General features: G+C 42.1%; 1 protein-coding gene across 3 annotated transcripts in view; it reads right to left on the bottom strand.

The window, feature by feature from the left end:
• INPP4B (inositol polyphosphate-4-phosphatase type II B) overlaps positions 1 to 12,615 on the bottom strand; it is a 347,812-nt gene extending 335,197 nt beyond the window's left edge. For all 3 annotated transcript variants that reach the window (XM_040554780.1, XM_040554781.1, XM_040554778.1), the window contains exon 1: positions 12,538 to 12,615. The gene's annotated coding sequence lies outside the window, so the exon portion shown is untranslated. The remainder of the gene's footprint in view (positions 1 to 12,537) is intronic.
• Positions 12,616 to 15,415: the final 2,800 nt, after the last annotated feature.

The raw sequence follows: 15,415 nt of genomic DNA, 5'->3' as shown, positions 1-15,415 counted from the left end.
TATACATGAACACTCCATATGAGCCTGGACAGCTCAGCTCTAACTTCTTCCCAACTATAGTAAAAGTCAGTGACTAATGCATCTAAATATACCAGTAACAGTAATTTTTTAAAGTAACGCTACTATTTGCAAATATCACATCATACATTCAGTAACAAATTAGGAAGCCAAGCACAAGTAGAAATATTTCAGAATGAAGGCTTAAAGTATTACATTGATGCATTTTGATTTTAGGTTAATGGTGATTTTAAAGTTTTAGATTTAGCAGCCCTAGTTCCAGCCCAGCCTCACAAACTTGCACCAACACTCATCTTCACTCAAGCAACTGAGGGTTTCCATGGACAATCCAGGCATTGCCATCTGCACAGGCTTCTCATGGGCTAATGAATACGTTCGAGTGGCAGCGCAATAACTGACAGGGCAAGGCTTGCAGCCAAGGCAGCATCCACACCATCATGAATTGGGTAACCCAGTGCGAACCGTTTGCACGAGATGATGTACTGCTCCAGCTCACTCAGACATTATCCAGAGGCCAGCCCCCCAAAAAACAGGTTTTTAATAATCTGTGAATTTCTTTGAATATTTTCAGTGTTAAACAGCCCTGGACCTGGAATCATACCTACTGAGACTACACTCTGCATACAGAGCTTCAAAACCCCCCCTGCCTCTCCTCCCTGCTCTCCTTTCCTGCATTTAAAACCACAGGAGCAGTATATAAACAAACACACACTCCACTGGCTGCTGTAACTAGATAAATCAATTAATACAAAAGAGTTTTGAGGGTTTTTCCCCCCCTTCATTTTTAAATAGCTAAACATATTTTCTAACAGTCCCTATTTCATTACATCTATCATTATCCATAAATGAGATAAGGCTTTTTTCTTCAAGAAAAATGTATTCTGTTAGACATACTGGTAGAACTGAGAAAAAAACAAAGTTTAATTAGCTATATATCATCAAGAGCAACTGAGAGAAAAGGTAGTTTTTCACCTGCGGACTACCTAGTAAGTACTAGTAGACACATCATAAGTTATTTATCTTCCAGTAAACAACACTGCTATCTCCAGAATCAAAAAGAGAACGCAGTCCTTGCTATGGGTCTCCACTTTCTCCTTATTTAGAAAAGGACAAGTAAGTTAAATATTTTATGATGAAAAAAGGAACAAAGCACCAGCTAGTTAAGATAAAAAATAACTTTTGAGTAACATACTGTTTATACATTTTTAAAGTAATGCCAAAGAACGTCCAGAACATTCCCTTTCTAAACTCTGTTGCACTCGTAGGCAGTGTTAATCTCTGTAGAAAGACTAATGGTTTTCCAACATATTTCATTGAGAAAAGGGTTGACTAAATTAGATTTTTTTTCCTTTCTTTTTTTTTTTTTTTAATTAAGTCGGTCCCTTGCCTGGAGCAGCCAGAGTTGTTTACCCACAATGGCCGTGAAATTCCCTGTGTTTGATGGTTTAATTATCTCCTCCTTGCCTGGTAATTCTTTTAAGGCATTTCTTTTTTGTGTGGCATAGCAAACAAAGTATTATCTGTCTGTCTATCTCTGTCAGGTACTTGCACTTTCTATCCCCCTCACGTATGATCATATTTAGGTCAATGGATTACAGCAGTCTTAATTTCAAGTATATAGTTTAAATTTATTTATACTGTGTTTACCTGGTCCACTGCAGTCTATGACCTACACTTATATACAGACACTTCCCACCTATAGATACTACAAGATCTGAATTTTAATTTACTGGTTTGATTCTATCAACTGTCAGATGCAGACAATCCTACCACGAAGAGCAGGGCAAGTTGCACTCAACTCCCACCTCAACTCCAGGTCCTTGCCTACACTGTCTGGTCCTGTAAGCAGCTTGGGCATGATGACAACTAGGTCTGAAAGCTATGAGTATCCTTCACTGGGATAGAATGGAGACAACATTACTTGAACAGAAATAGAACTAGCTGAAAGATCAGCACGTGAAAAAACAGCAAAAAACAGTATCACTGACTGTATTAAGAGAACAAGTTAACTCAAAGTCTGTGACATACCACAGCTTTCTTCACTAATGAACACAGACACACTGAATAGTTCTTATTAAATTCCAAAAATAACCATGTGCACCTTTCATTAAAAAAATAAATAAAATCTGAGAGCTGAACAGTACACGGGAATAGATTTCAAATTAGTCCAAGGTCCACTTGACCAACAGTAGTTCTAAATACAACTTACATTGCATCTTCCTTCAGACTTGAAACGAACGAGTTATTATGAACAAATTAGAACTAACCTGAATCTTTTCATCTCCCAGATAACCACCAGGACTACCACTGCAGAATAATTTCAAAGTCCTGATCTGAAAGCTTCCCATTAGGTGTCCAGGAAGGAGGCATTAGAGACCTTGCAAAGCCAGGACACCTCCCTGGGCAGGCAAAAGAAGCCAACAGATAAGAACGCCTGATTTCCGTGTTTCACGTTGTACGAACAATGCAAAACACAAAGAATATGGAACATTGTTGTCACTAACGTAAACAGTAAGAGAGAACCAAAAATGTTTTTTGCCAGATCTTCACAAATCCAAACTAAAGACACCAGAGACCCTCCATGACCCAAACGCACCCTGTCGCGTTCCCTCCTCACCAAGGGAATCGGTCTCACAAGCAAACATGAGGAGGCAGTAAGCTCGTCATCCCCTGGGACGCACTGAAGTTCTCTCAACACACACAGGGACTAAACAACCTTTTTACGGCTCCCCAGAGGTTGCCTGCTCTGCAGACACAAGCTCTCCTCCAGTTCCTCACTGTCATTCCCACAGAGAGTCATCTTACCTCTCCTGTCAAAGTGTCAGTACGTTTGACCTACACACGAGTCTGAGCCTCAGCCCAAAGAGGGTTTTCAAGATGGGATCCCATGCTTGCTTCCAAGGTACCAGCACTGCTGTCTCCCTCTGACTATCCTGTCCCTTCTGTGCATTCCCAGAATCAACACCAGAGGGGTGACATTATTAGTAATTTTTTAAACTAACCTAAGAAACTGAAAACTGTTTTGGAAAACAAAACCAAAGGCCAAGATCTCAGAGTGCTTCCACAAGCTTCAGTGAACTTACAGCACCGCAAACGGGGTCAAAACCAGCTCCCATCACTTCGGGGAGGTGAGAGATGTGTGACATTGCTGACTGTACAACAAAGGCTCTTTTGAGTTATTTCCCACAGCAGAACCAACAAATCATCCGGATGTAAAGCTAAAATGCTGCTCCAAATACAGAGATGAAAAACTGGAGTCATAACTGACTGGCTGGTATTGTCTTTTAAAATTGCCTAAAAATACATCTTCTGCTATATTTTCAGTATTCTTGCACTTCATAATTGGATTTCAATATTTCTGCCTTAACCTTCAAACTATAGTGGGAGACATTGGTCTTTCAGAACACAAAAATAAACCCTCAAAGCTGATGTTTTTCAGAACTGAAAAGGTATCTGACAAGAACACAAATTCCCACAGGCGTGGGCTAGATCTTCACCAGTATTTTAAATAAAACAGTAATTTAAATAAAATAGTCCAAAGTCACATATGTTTGTGTTGTTGTTTTTGCTTTTCCCCTGAACTGGAACAGTTCATGAGGACAGAGCTATGCATTTTTTATTATTATTAACAAAAAAGATGTAGCCACAAACCTCAAGTAAAATCCCACTTTACCTGAACTATGTTTTTTTTGATGAAGTGGATCAGATAGAGGAGAAAAAAGTAGATCACTGCTTCAGGAAAAATGCTCAAGTATGTCATTCCACTGTAATGTACCAAAATTGACTGGTAAGGTTATTTCAGCGAACTGGAAACGAGTAACCATAATTTTTCCTTTGAAAAAAGAGCACAACTGTTTTGTGTTTACTTGTTGTTGTTGATATGAATCTTAATAAATATCATAGATAACTCTAGGACAATCTGCTCAAGAAGATGAGCACATGCTGAATTAGGTATTTTAAATAATTATTATAAATGTATCCTCTCCTAGTAACATGGAAACAGTTGTAACATGTTCCTTAACAACCCTCAGATCTGTTTAAATGAAATAGCTGACCTGTGCAAGGTTTGGCTGTACTAGAAGCACAGGTGCAGAACTCGAGGTGGGTTGGCTTCCCTTCTTCCCCTCTCCTCAGGAGAGAAGGGACTTGTTCCCCGGAGTTCCTGAGCCTCTGCTTGCTTACATTAATCTGGGACTTGGCCCCTCCTTTGCAGGATTAGTATTTCCTCCACTTTGCACCAATGACCACGGGTAACAGAGAAGAAAGATGTACCTACAGTCACACAGACAAAAAGTGGACATTAAAAAAAAAAATCTACCTCCCTCGTAACATCACTTTAGCAAGAAGAATAAACTTAAAGGGGTACTTTGGCAGCCTCATGTATTTTTGATCACACAGCATGCTAATGGGCAGGACACGCGGTAGCATCTACAGCACTTCAACAGCCATGAGGCTCGCTCTCGGGAGCAACATTTTAGAGAATAAATGGGTAGACCTCAAACTATAGCCCAGTGCTAGCCCAGAATAAATATACCTGCAATCCTGATGACAGTCCTTCAGGCTAAAATATATTTTTAAAAATTACATTACACACACCAGAAAAAAGCAACCAGGACTGAGACCGTCACACCTGCACAGATCAAGCCTCCTCAGTCTTTATAGCAAACGGGACAAAGGGATTTCAGTTTCCCATGATCACGGTTGGAGGTGAGAGCATTGGACACGGCATCAGACAGTTTATTTCTGGAATACTTTTTATACGGGTTTAAAATAAATTTCAAAGACTGTCATTTAATCTTGCATCAGCGTCTGTATTCCTTTCACCCTGTGAGTCAGTTGATAACTTCACAGAATGCTTTTGTCAGGTTCCCGTGCTTCTTTAGACCAGTCTTCAGCTGCAAATTGTAGGAAAACTCCTATTCACATTAATATAAGCACCCACAACTTTTTTTTTATTATTATTATTTTGAATACCCTGATGTTTATCGTGCTTTTTCATTTGTGCAAGTTTGCCACAGCTTGCCATTCCATTAAGAATGTTGATGAAAAACAACCGAAAAAAAAAATTCTGTTTGCTGAGCCAAACAGATCAGAACTGAGGTTTGGTACCTACGCTTACACTTGGAGTTCAAGCGACAACTAAGAATCCAAGCTGCCAAGCAGACATTACACAAAGTTTCCTTCACCGCAACGAATGAAAGATGCAAGTTAAAGTTGAATTTTAAAAAGACTACATAAAAGTTTGGGGGCACTACTCCCTGTGTCACCCAAAGACCCATATACACATATGCAGTATGACTCCAAGCACGGGGTTATTGGAACATCTGCTTTTTCTGCTGGTGAATCCTGCACATCATCTACAAAATACTGATAATACAGGTACGGGTGGTACCTGATGTTTTCTTGTGTGAAAAGCATTATAGTAGCAGCAGAAAAGCAAGAAAAGGGAAGCGTTACTGTTTTATAGTACTTTTCCATCTTCTACTTAAAATGAGGCGCTATTTCACTAAATTCCCACTTCTGATAATACTTCCTCAAACATATTCAGCATCTCATGAATTATATTTACAGTCTGCCTAATTTGCCACCAGATCAATTACTGATTAATTTTAGTGCAAAGTGCTACATATGTTTACATGTATATTTTGACAGCCAGAGTATACTGAATAATCCCAGCACGTGGACAGCTTTGCTTTTTCCAGTACGCAGTTACAAAGACACTATTGTGACTAGGCTTCTCTTTTTTGGTCAGAGAAAGAAAATCCAATTTATTAAAATGTAAAGCTTTGATGGTGTTACATCAGACTGCTTTCTGATTTTACTTGCAAATATATAACAAAGAAGTTGAACAGTTGCACAGAACCTTTACAGGTTGGGTCCTCTGATCCCTCTTGCTTTCTATGCTTCAGTGGGGAAACCTATCTCTAGGCTACCACATCTTGACAGTACAAAAACGGACTTAAAAGTTTCTTGTAAACATTCTTTTCTCCATCTTGATCCGAATTTATCAGACACTGCTTAAGGAAACTTGGAAAGCACTCTAAGGTACACTAACAGAGGATGCATTTTGCTCCGAAGCATCAGTCCTAACCCCCATTCTCACTGAAAACCCCCTGTAATGCTTGAATAACATTAAGAGACATTTCGGCTTTTTGAGTCAAATACATCATACCATTTAAAGATGACTGACATCATGGTGATTGATTTTATATATGTAATTTCACACACATGCAGATACTTCCTGTACAGGATAGGCAATAACCTGTAATAGTACCTGCAATTAGCCATCAGTAATTCACCCTGGAGATTATGGACAATTCAATTTGTTTTATGAAAAAATAATTAAAAAAATATATCCTTGCTAGGTTTTTCTATGTAAATGATAAATAGCTCTAACAGAGATACCAAATATCAAAATGAAGTCTCATCTATTGAACAGTTTCATCAGTTGATGCTTTTGCCCTACTTTTAAAATACTAGACACTTTCAAATTATACACCTGATTTGCCTAAGCAATAAATAACGCACAAGCAAGTTAACAAAGATTAAACTCTAGACTGCATTTACAATATGCCAGTGCGCTTACGGCAGCTGCATAAACATTTTCTTAGTTGAACAAAGTAAACTCAAGACAAATTTAGATAGTGAAAAATAAGTGACTTTATATTTTACAAGAGTACATGCAGCAAAAACATGCAGAGCTACAAAGTGAGCCACGCGAGGGGTAGCTTCTGCTGGGTTTAAGAATCGAAATGACTTGTAGCTTCTTCGTATTTTGCACTGCCACCTAGCGTAGACTGTCCTCGTATGTTCCAAGCTTCCAGCAGACCATCAGCACCTGAGGTACTGAAAACCAAGTAACTTCCATAAAAATAGCAGACACCGTTTTTGTTTTTATTACTTGGAAACTATCAATTGCTGGAAGGATAAGACTACAATAACCAGCTTAAACAACACGTGTCTAGGACCAAAACCTAAAAAGATATCTGACACCAGCAGCAGAAAAGAAAGAAAAAAAAAAAAAAGCCTAGAAATGCAACAAAGTAAAATTATATACTTATATTTTCAACTCGGTGGCTAAATAATCATCAGATATGATTCATTTGGAAAAACATTTCATGTAGATTCCCCAAATGAAAACTAAATTAACACAGGTTTGGCATCTGTGCTTTTATAGAAACTACAGATGAAATTAAACAGTATTTCTCAATAGCAGGTCTAGATTTAGAGTGATTATTTCAACGTATTTTTTTAAACCAGGTGTTGCTTCATCATTTACTCCCTGTACCTTTACTCCAAGGTTTAATCACTGGATCACTGCCAGATGAGGTCGATCACACTGCTCTTGCGGAACGGGCTGCTGTGCAGGACTGCAGGGAAGTTGGCTTGATGATCAGCTTCCCCCACCGAGCCAACAGTGCCATTTCCAGCTAACACAGCGAGGCTACATCACGCAGCCGTCCTACAGAAGCCACACGAATGGTATCGTGACAGACAGCAACACACAAGTTCCAGAGGTGGTGTCGTGCTCTAGCTGCATTTGGTGGGGGGGCTCACTTGGCTAAAGCTGGAGGGCACTTCTCATACGCACTCCAACTTCCTGATTATTAATTAGAAAATTTATGATAATTCTCATCAATCAGAAAGGTTTGGTTTTTTGGTTTGGTTTTTTAACTACTAAAAGAGGAAACCTTATTCTCAACATCTAATAGAGTAGCTCCTATTCTGTTTAACAAATTCTGTTTTCATCCAAGGTGTAAACTGGACCAACTCATTAAAAAGACTTACTCCAACTACGTCACTACAGCAGAGAAAATCATTTTATCCTATAAAACTCAGTTCCTACTTGCCTTTAACTGTATACACATACACGACGCAAACAAAACCCAGGCAAAGTCGCGCTGTTACTGCTGCAATAGAAACGCTGTACAATACCAGCGCGTTGATGCGCTCTGATTAATGCTCCATTTGCACAGCAGTAAATACACAAGATACCAAGTCACATTTAGCTCATAGACATTTATACCCATTTTCATGTTTCTGAGTCATTTTCTTAACAGAAATAAGCACCTTAAGTACAGTGCATCCTACTAGCATTGCTGTAATGTGCCAAGATCACAGATAATGAATAACTAAACAATACAAAAACCTGATGGTACATGAGAAACTGTCAAAATACAATAAAAGCTTATTTCCCACAAGAGTTTCTCTCTCTTAATTTTCCATTATACATCTACCCCTTATAATTACAAGAAAAGCTGGTCTTCTTAAGGCCTCTTATTAAGATTTTTCACTCTATTTGCCAAATTCACATTCTTGCAGCAAGCAAGAAACTCTCATTGGCAGGTGTACAGCTAATAGAATTAAGCAAAACAATAAAAATGAAAGTGTTTTTGTTTTATATATATGAAAAGGTCAGGAGAAAAACGCTGTTAAATAATTCTGCTCCCCAGTCAGACAAAGCAGTTTGACTTTACTACCATACTCAGAACAAGTTTTCTCTGAGGTCACAGCACAGGGTAAAATTTCACAGAAAAAAAAGATATACAATGAGCAGAAAAAAAGTCCAAGAAAACACAGTTTTCATTTCTAATGCTACAGCACATACTAACAGAGTACTAATTCAGCCTGTCAAAGAAACGAACTTGATAAACAGCATCCTGTTTACCATGCTTGACACATACTATGTTGAGTAAGCACCTTTAGCTTATGTTGTCTTCGGAATTCTCATTAAACAGAGCCTTCTTCAACACTAAAAACAATCCAAATGAACCTGCGAGGCAAACTCACGGACCAACAAGAGGAAGAGGCTTAGCTTGTTAGGCTGAGGCAAAAAGCCTATTAGGATCCCTATCTATGGAAATCAATATTAACCTCCCCTGCAGCTACAGACTTGAAACTACTGTAAATGAAAGGAACATCCCCTGCCCCATCTCTTCTGGATTCAGGACAATGGCAAGTTCTGTAGAACTTGAATGTTAAACACCGTGGAAGCAGAAACTGCTCTACATTTTTAAGCTGTACCTCTGCAGATATTGACATCTAACATTTGAAAACTCATTGCTGAAAGGCGTAAGAATGATAAAGTGTGAAGTTATCATTGTAAACTTGAAAAATCTACAGAGTAAGGGAAAACAATTTGTTCTATTCAATCCCTCCTGAAACAAATTAATAAACATACCATGTGTAGCGCAATATGCCCACTTCACTTGTCAGTATGTTATCTTGGTATACCTTGCCAAAAAGGTACACAAGACTTGGAAGAAATGCACTGTATCCTGTCTCCTAACAGCAATTTTTATTGCACTGTGCATTGTATGAATCTTGTTTGCTGTTTGAGATTGCACCTGTCTTCGGTTAATTTATGATGATAGAAGAAATGGGGAAAAAAACTCCTCCCTGAATTGATCTGCAATGGAACTGGACAAATTATCTGAATGTACCTTTGCACATTATGGGGAAAAAAATAAAGAATCCTCCATCATTCATTTATACTTCTTCCTCTTCTTAACATTCAGCTTGCAAGCATTTAACATAGGCTTCCAAACAGCAAGAAACCAAAATTCAAACCTCAGCTCCTTTTTCGTATTGCCACCTTGGATTTTGTATCAAGGCAAGCAAGTCTTTCTAATTAAAGTCCTCTATCACCGCAAAGACATTTATGAGCTAAAGTCCACACACAAACCTTGCGCAATCCAGCCAGCCTTTTCAGGGTTGGATTAGGTTCTCTGTAACCAATCAACTACAAACTCCAGAACAGCCTGATAAACTAACTGACCAGATCCTTATCTAGCAAAGTTAAGGAAGAATTAGGCATCCCTTAAGAAAAAAACTCCTTCAGGGCAGGAACAGCAAAGTCAACTGTGACTGCTCCTGAAGGACGAGACATAGAATCCGGGACAAAACTGGAGAGAGACTGACAGGTCTGTAAGTGAAATCAAGAAGCTGGGGAGGGCTCGAAAGCCTGGACAAGCAGCAAGCAAAACCAAGAGCTTGGTGAGGCCAGGGCCGCCAGCTCTCCCTGATGAAACTTCAGCGCTGCTCCCTCCCTCACTCCATTTTGGTGTCTTGAATTTCCAAGTTCTTTTTAAGAGCCAAGGAAGAGGATCTCATTGAATGTGATTTATATCAATCCAGGTGATTTTACAAGAAGGTATCCTTCCTCAAAAGTGTGATTAACAACAATTGTCATTCATCACCAGTAACAACAAAATATTAACGTAACACAAAAAAATAATCAATAGGTAGTTATTTGAACCAGACTAGTCATTCCCAAAAATTTTCATCAGTCACAGAGCATATGGCGTGCTGCAAAGCTTGTGAAAATTTAAATTACTGAAGGGAAAAATATCTAACTGCCCAAGAGTTAAGGAACACTAATACAAGTTATCATAAATTGTGAAGAGATGTCAGTGCTGGGAGTAATTGCCCACCTTCCCGCTTGCCTCTCTTTGCAAGTTATCTTTTATACAGGTCCAAAAGGTATTTTTTTTCGTATTTCTGTGCAGAAGTCCTACACTAAAAATACGAATCTGTAACAACCTAAATAATTCATCAGACATATCAATCCCACTACTTTTCGTCAAAACCCTTAGGGAATATAGGCCTAGGCCTATTCAAACAGTTATTTCACCTGCCAACTACCTTCCAGCCTCCTATGTCCAGGAGGCAACAGTCAAACCAATAGGCAACAGTCAAACCACTCAGAGCAGTATCCCTTACCCCTAGGAAGGCAGAACTCTTTGGTCTGAAAACTAAGGCAGCCTCACAGATATGGCTCTGCAGAGAGGCCAGGGCAAAAGAGATCGGCAGCACTAACAAGGTTGGAAGAACCCACGGAGAATTGGAACTCTAAGACTTAGGAAGACCAAAATAACCAGCAAAAGAAAAGCTTGATTTTTAAAAGACTCAATCTTCAGCACTGTAGAAACTCTGTCAGAAAGCAGAGGAAAAAAATGAAGAGAAACAAAATGAAGAAAAAAAAAGGCAAGAACAGGAACTGTAAAGTAGTAACACTGCCCCATGCTCCCACTAATGTCATCAGAGCTGTAAAAATCTCACAGGACTAATTTCTGCTCATATTAACCTTGTGACTAGTATTTTAATATTCGTGTAATTATCAGAACGTGGGAAGCAAACAGCATTCAGTGCTGCTTGGATAGTTCCAGTAATGAGGACTCGCATGCACAAACCCCACTGAATATACAGGTGCACAGGACAAAAACCTAGGATATCCACAGTTCTTTAAATCTAGTTCAGAATTAATAACAAAAAATAAAACATCACAGAATAAAAATCGAATGAAACACTGCCCTTTCAAAGGCTACCACGCTTGTAAAATACTTATCTGAATATAAGGCTTTATTAATAGCCAATTCTTTACATAAACTCCTGCCTTGATGCAGGCTGAGAAATACAGACGCTTTCCCTTATCATTTTTGCTATGTAGACATCTCTTAAATATAGATAGAGGGTGCCTGTAAACCAGTGAAGACTGAAAATTAGTCTCATTTTTGAGAATCAAAGCTGGATTCAAAATGCGTACATATGGCCTGATTTTGGTATATATATTTTAACACATCATTAATGGACAAGTAGACAATTCCTCTGGTGAAAAAGAATGGAAGCATTAGATAAATTAATTTCACAACAGATAAAAACATAGCTCCACAAAGATTTGGTGCTGTTATTATTTATCTCTTTATTATTATTTTTGAATTAGGCACTGGGTTAGCTTTAGGCACCTGGCAAACAGCTAAGCACAAGCTCTGCCGTTCACGCTTCAAAAATCCGTGTATTATTTTGGGGGAAAGAGCAAGCACCCTGCTCGATCGCAGCTCAGAAATTACATGCCGTTCCTTCCCACCCCTCGGTCCCTTTCTTTTCAGGCCGACAGCATTTCAAGTTCCAACTCTGCCCAACTTATTCCCCCGCAATACCTTCCCTGTGGTTTCCATCACACCTCGGTAGATGCTGTTATTCGCAAGATGGGGATGGGTACCCTGTAGCTCAATCACTCGACCAAAATTAACCCCTTAGAGGCTCCTACGGCGCCTGTCCCTCGCCCAGCACCCCGACCGCGACGGACAACCCTCCCGAATTACGCCCGCGGAGCCCCCCAACGCCTCCCCGGAGGACCGGGGCTGCCGGTCCAGGCCAGGCACGGCGGCACCGGGCGGGCAGAGCCGCCCGCAGCAGCAGGAGGAGGAGGCGCGGAGCTCCCCGGCGGCGCTCCCCGGGAAGTTACCGCCAGCCCCGGCTCCGCACCCTGCCCCAGCCCCCGGTGCCCCCCGCCCAGCCCGGCGGCCACCCCCGACGAGCGCTCCCTCGCCCTCCGCCGGCTCCCCGCACGCCTGGCGGGCTGTAACCTTAAGAAACTTGCAAAGGGAGGGACTTCGGCGGCACGGAGCCCGGCTCCGGAGCTCTCCCTGCACCCCAGAAGCCGGCGGGGAGAGGAGGAAACAGCGCCCGCGCCCCGCCCGCGCCCAGCCCGGCCCGGCCTGCCCCCGGCGGCGTTACCTGGCTGGCGGCGGGCGGCAGGGGGGGTGGCGCCCGGCGGGGCACTTTCCGCCGCTGCCTGCGCGCGTGTGGCGGCCGGCGGCCGGCAGCCCGCTATTTATAGCCCGCAGCCTCCAGCGCGGCGGCAGCGGGAGGAAACCGAGGGCTCGGCGCCTCGGCACCGGGAGCCCGGCTCGCCCGCCCCGCCGCCGCCACAGCGAGGGCGGGTCGCGGCTCCCGCCCGCCGCGGGCACCGGCGCTCCTGCCCCGCGGCGCCGCCTTCGGGCGAGTCTCCTCCTCCCAATGTCACCGCTGCACGCCGCCGGCTTCCCGGCCGGCTGACCCGCCTCTGCCGCTGCCTGGGTGGCTCGGTAGCGGCGCGGCAGGGCACGGCCGCGCAGAGGTGACCCGCTGCTGCCGCCGCCGCCGCTGTCGCTGCTGGAGGAGGCGAGCCCGGCGCTGGGCTGTGGGAGGGAGAAGCCGCCGCTTGCCGTTCACCTCCCGCCGCCCAGAGGGAGCCCGGCCTCCGCGGCCGCCTCCGCTGAGGGGCGGTGGTGGAAGCCCGCTGGGCCCGGGGGGACGGTGGGGAGAGGCGGGGGTCGGTGGGGGACAGGGCTGGCAGGCGGCTGAGTGCCCCCCCTCCTCCTCCACCTCCTCCTCCTCCCCCGGGCTGGGCAGCCCTCGCACGGGCACTGAGGGGAGCCGAGGGGCCGCGTCAGGCACTGCCCCTGCCACAGCTGGAAAGGGGGACACCCCTCAGGGCCAGCGAGCGGATCCCCCAGCCCCTCAAGTTTGGGGTGGAGGGACGGGGTTCGCCCCTTTCTGACAGCCAGGGGGTCCCACAAAGTGCCCACGGCCTCCGTGCCCCGGGGGCAGCCCACCCGCGGCCCTTGGGACCGTTGGCAATGTGCGGCAAGGCAGGAGTCTTAGTAAACAATCATTTTCATATAATGAATGTTTTTTGCTTGTTTCTTTTGTAGCTAGATGATAAATTCCAGTATTTCAAACTTCAGGTAATCCTGCTGGAACTCTCTCTGCATTGTAGCCGGGCACAGTTAGGGATTTGAGCTGCAAAAGCAACTCCCATACAGTCATATCAAAAATTTTGTCAAGTTAACACAGAATAGATTGTTACTTTAGCCTACTTAATAGCATTTTTTTACAGGGTTAATTTTTAGGGTTTCCTATATTACAACATCTGTACTCACCTCCTATACTCATCTACAGATGGCTACTAGGACAAAGCCTGGTGATGATCTGTGCAAAGCAAGGTGGATTTAGTTTCAAAAGTTTCAAGTCAAAACAAAGTTACACAGAGAGACAAAATTGGGAGCAAAGGGGAGCTAACCAAATATTTGCATTTTAAGCTACATAAAAATAGAAAGAAAAACCCTGAGAAGGCACATGAGAGAGATCTTGCCTTGTCCAAACACTTAAACATTAAAAAGTAATACATAAAAATCTTGTATATTGATGGAACTACACGTTTAGGTAAAGCTATTCCTCCTACAGAAGTGTTTGCAGAATTGTACTCATATTGAGCAAGCTATTGAAATGAAACTGTCTTTTAAATTCAGAGATGAGCCTCTGGAGTATCTCTCATGAACAAAATTTTACTTTTCACAACAGGAATTATTTCATAATATTCTTTGTTGTTCAATTTTTAAATGTTCTGTAGTATAATAAGTAGCAGAAAGATCCTGCTGGTGTATGAATTGATACTGGCAGACTCAGAGTGCCACCAATTGAAACCTATGTTTTAAGAAGGAAACTTGGAAAAGTTAGCCAGATTTAGTTCAACTACAGGTAAGTTTCCTTCTCTGCTCCCTTAAGGGCTGAGTACTGTTCAGGTTTAGTCTGCAGTTAGGTTTCACATGAAAGCAATCCCATGCTCTTACAGTACACAGTACATAAAATGAGCTGTTATCAAAAGGTCTCCAAGTACACTTCTTTCTTAAGTGAGGCTTTGTCATGCAGCAGGTCATACTGCAGAGTACAGGAAGGAAAGCCTGATTTCTAGATTAGACTTCTATGTTAAGTTGCAAGATGTCACTAGAAGATGCCTGTTCAGAAAATCTAACATATGCTTCTCAGTGTGGGGAAAAAAATATATCAGATTTTTATTGCCCCTTGGAAATGTTTTAAAACGGATATATAGTCTAAAGCCCTCTTGCATCGCACAGAGTTTTCAGAGCTCAAAACTACACTTTAGCGTAAAAAGTGTCATCTGATGTTCAAAAGTATTGACCTCAAAATTATTTTAAATGTGTTTCGGTGCTCACTATCTCCGGAAAAAAAAAAAAAAAAAAAAAAAAAAACATATTTCAAGTGCCTAAATATGGATTTAGGGTGTCTGACTGCATCCATTTGGGCTTGAAAATTTTAGCCTGGATGTACCTGTGCTTCGTAAGAAATGCATCAGAAAGCTTCAGACATGCTATAAAAGCTTTCTCAAAAAAGCAATGCAGACTTGCACTAGTAGAGCACAAGACACAACCCTAACAAAGCTACTTGGCTGTATAATTGAACTCATTCAGGTATAAATAACACCTGAAGCCCAGCCTTTAACAAATAACTGTAGTAGCAGGAGAAATAAATAAAATTAAACATCTGCAGGAACAGTTTTCCTGTTACTTGTTCACTACTATTTTCCCAACAACATTTTCCAAATCTAAATGTTTTTCTTTAAAATCGCTCCCTTTCTGCTAGCCAGTTACTACCCCAACTCTCACACATGACCTCCTGCGTTACACCGTACAAACGTGAAGTCTGTGTGAGCTTCCTGACTTGATACCATTCTGTTTCACAGTAGAGTCCAATACAGAGTCTCTTTCTCACTGAAAAAGGTGAGGACAAGGAGGCGAGGGAGGAAGGGAGGAAACGAGAAATTAAACTGTGA

Source organism: Cygnus olor, chromosome 4 (assembly GCF_009769625.2).
Source record: "Cygnus olor isolate bCygOlo1 chromosome 4, bCygOlo1.pri.v2, whole genome shotgun sequence".
Lineage (NCBI taxonomy): Eukaryota > Metazoa > Chordata > Aves > Anseriformes > Anatidae > Cygnus > Cygnus olor.
This window is presented reverse-complemented; position numbering and strand designations above follow the sequence as displayed.